This window comes from Salvelinus sp. IW2-2015, unplaced genomic scaffold (genome assembly GCF_002910315.2).
Source record: "Salvelinus sp. IW2-2015 unplaced genomic scaffold, ASM291031v2 Un_scaffold9184, whole genome shotgun sequence".
Taxonomy (NCBI): domain Eukaryota; kingdom Metazoa; phylum Chordata; class Actinopteri; order Salmoniformes; family Salmonidae; genus Salvelinus; species Salvelinus sp. IW2-2015.
The window spans coordinates 1-3213 of record NW_019950443.1 but is presented as its reverse complement, the minus strand read 5'-3'; the positions used below and the strand labels follow the sequence as shown (position 1 = coordinate 3213).

Sequence of the window (3213 nt, the reverse complement as noted above, 5' to 3'; positions counted from 1 at the left end):
CCTGACTAAATATAGTCCCGTTGGTTTAAACATGGCTGTTCCGGTGATAACTGATTAAATATAGTCCCGTTGGTTTAAACATGGCTGTTTCGGTGATAACCTGACTAATATAAGTCCGCGTTGGTTTAAACATGGCTGTTCCGGTGATAACCTGACCTAGATATAGTCCCGTTCGGTTTTAAACATGGCTGTTCCGGTGATAACCTGACTAATATAGTCGCCGTTGGTTTAAACATGGCTGTTCCGGCGATAACTGACTAATATGGTCCGTGGTTTAAACATGGCTGTTCCAGGGATAAACCTGACTAAATATAGTCCCGTTGGTTTAAACATGGCTGTTTTTCCGGTGATAACCTGACTAAATATAGTCCCGTTGGTTAAACATGGCTGTTCAGGGATAACTGATAAATAATAGTCCCGTTGGTTTAAACATGGCTGTTCCAGGGAATAACCTGACTAAATATAGTCCCGTTGGTTTTTAAACATGGCTGTTCCGGTTGATAACCTGATTAAATATAGTCCCGTTGGTTTAAACATGGCTGGTTCCGGTGATAACCTGACTAAATATAGTCCCGTTGGTTTAAACGATGGCTTGTTCCCGGTGATAACCTGACTAAATATAGTCCCGTTGGTTAAACATGGCTGTTCCGGTGGAATTAACCTACTAAATATAGTCCCGTTGGTTTAAACATGGCTGTTCCGGTGAATAAACCTGACTAAAATATAGTCCCGTTGGTTTTAAACATGGCTGTTCGGGGATAACCTGAATAAAATATAGTCCCGTTGGTTTAAACATTGCTGTTCCCGTGATAACCTGACTAAATATAGTCCCGTTGGTTTTAACATGGCTGTTCCAGGATAACCTGAACTAAATATAGTCCGGTTGGTTTAAACATGGCTGTCCAGTGATAACCTGACTCAAATATAGTCCCGTTGGTTTAAACATGGCTGTTCCAGTGGATAACCTGATAAATATAGTCCCGTTGTTTAAACATGGCTGTTCACGCTGATAAACCTGACCTAATATAGTCCGTTTGGTTTTAAACATGGCTGTTCCAGTGATGTGGTATGAATACCAGATAACCTGACTAATATAGAATCTATTTGTCATAGTCTGATCTGGTGGCATAAGTCCTGACTGGCTGCATAGTCCGACTGGCTGGCAATAGTCCTGACTGGCCTGGCCATAGTCTGAACTGGCTGGCATAGTCTGACGGTTGGCACTAGTCTGCTGGGTGGCATAAGTCCTGACTGGTGAGCTAGTCTGACTGGCTGGCATAGTCTGACTGGCTGCATGTCTGACTGACTGACCGTCTGGCATCTTCTGAACGACCGTCTGGCATCGTCTGACGACCGTCTGGCATCGTCTGAACGACCGTCCTGGCATCGTCTGACCGATCCGTCTGGCATCGTCTGACTGTCTTAACTTGTTGTCTAACTGTCTGTCTGGCATCGTCTGACTGTCTGGCATCGTCATAACTGACTGTCTGTGTGTCTGTGTGTAGATCAGTAGCAGTCATCATGTCCCTCATAGGCAACGGTACCAGTCACCATGTCAGTAAGGACGTGTGGGCGTCTACAACAAGATGAGCCAGGAACCACTCCACTCCAACGACTCTGAGGTTACGTCACATGGGGGGGGGGGGGGGGGGGACTGAAACCGATGCGCCTTTGCCGACAATGTGTTTACCCGGGTTAAGACCCAGGTACTACAGGCTGGGTTAAGACCAGGTACTACAGGCTGCGGTTAAGACCAGGTACTAGCAGGCTGGGTTAAGACCAGGTACCACAGCTGGTTAAGACAGGTACTCAGGCTGGTTACAAGACCAAGGTACTACAGGCTGGGTTTAAGACCAGGTATACAGGCTGGGTTAAGACGCAGGTACTACAGCTTGGGTTAAGACCAGTACAACAGGCTGTAGTGTTAGGTGTGTATTAAATAAATGGAACAGTGTATTGTAATGGAACGGTGTATTGTGTTAGGTTGTGTTTATAATGAAACCGGTGGGTATTTGTGTTATGGTGTGTTATAATGAAACGGTGTATTGTGTTAGGTGTGTATTTTATAATGAAAACGGTGTGTTTATAATGAAATGGTGTATTTAATGAAACAGTGTATTGTGTTAGGTGTATTATAAATGGAGGTGTATGTGTTTAGGTGGTATTATAATGGAACGGTGTAATTGCGTTAGGTGTGGTATATAAATGGAAGCGGTGTATTGCGTTAGGTGTGGTTTATAATGGAACGGTGTATTTGCGTTAGTGTGTATTGTAATGGAACGGTGTAATTGTGTTAGGTGTGTATTTGTAATGGAACGTGTATTGGGTTAGGTGTGTATTATAATGGAACGGTGTATTGCGTTAGTGTGTATTATAATGGAACGGTGGTATTTGCGTTAAGTGTGTATTGGTAATGGAACGTGTGGTATTGTTGTTAGGTGTGTATTGTAATGGAACGTGTTATTGTGTTAGGTGGTATTATAATGGAACGGTGTATTGGGTGTTTTTAGGTGTGGTATTATAATGGGAAACGGTGTATTGCGTTAGGTGTGTATTAATAATGGAACGGTGTATTGCGTTAGTGTATTATAATGGACATGGTGTATTGCGTTAGGTGTGTATTGTATGGGAACGGTGTTATTGTGTTAGGTTGTGTATTGTAATGAAACGGTGTATTGTGTTAGGTGTATTATCAATGAAACGGTGTAATTGTGTTAGGTGTGTTATAATGACCGGTGTATTGTGTTAGGTGTATTATAATGAAACGGTGTATTGTGTTTTAGGTGTGTTATAATGAAACGGTGTATTGTATGGAACGGTGTATTGTGTTAGGTGTATTATAAATGGAAACGGTGTATTTGTGTTTTTAGGTGTGTATTGTAATGAAACGGTGTTATTGTGGTTAGGTGTGTATTGTAATGAAAAACGGTGTATTGTGTTAGGTGTATTATAATGAAACGGTGTATTGTGTTTGGGTTGTATTATAATGACAAACGGTGTATTGTGTTAGGTGTATTATAATGGAACAAGTGTATTGTGTTAGTGTATTGTAATGAAACGGTGTATTGGGTATGGTGTATTATAATAGAAACGGTGGATTATAATGAAACGGTGTTTGTTGTTAGGTGGATTATAATGAAACGGTGTATTGTGTTAGGTGTGTATTACTAATGAAACGGTGGTATTGTGTTAGGTGTATTATAATGGAACGGT

General features: G+C 41.6%; 1 long non-coding RNA gene across 1 annotated transcript; it reads left to right on the top strand.

Moving 5' to 3' along the window:
• Nucleotides 1-2013: 2013 nt before the first annotated feature.
• On the top strand, nt 2014-3036 carry LOC139027283 (uncharacterized). The gene is made up of 3 exons (XR_011479355.1): nt 2014-2054; nt 2719-2776; nt 2907-3036. It is a non-coding gene; the product is annotated as an uncharacterized lncRNA (long non-coding RNA).
• The last annotated feature ends 177 nt before the right edge of the window (nt 3037-3213 follow it).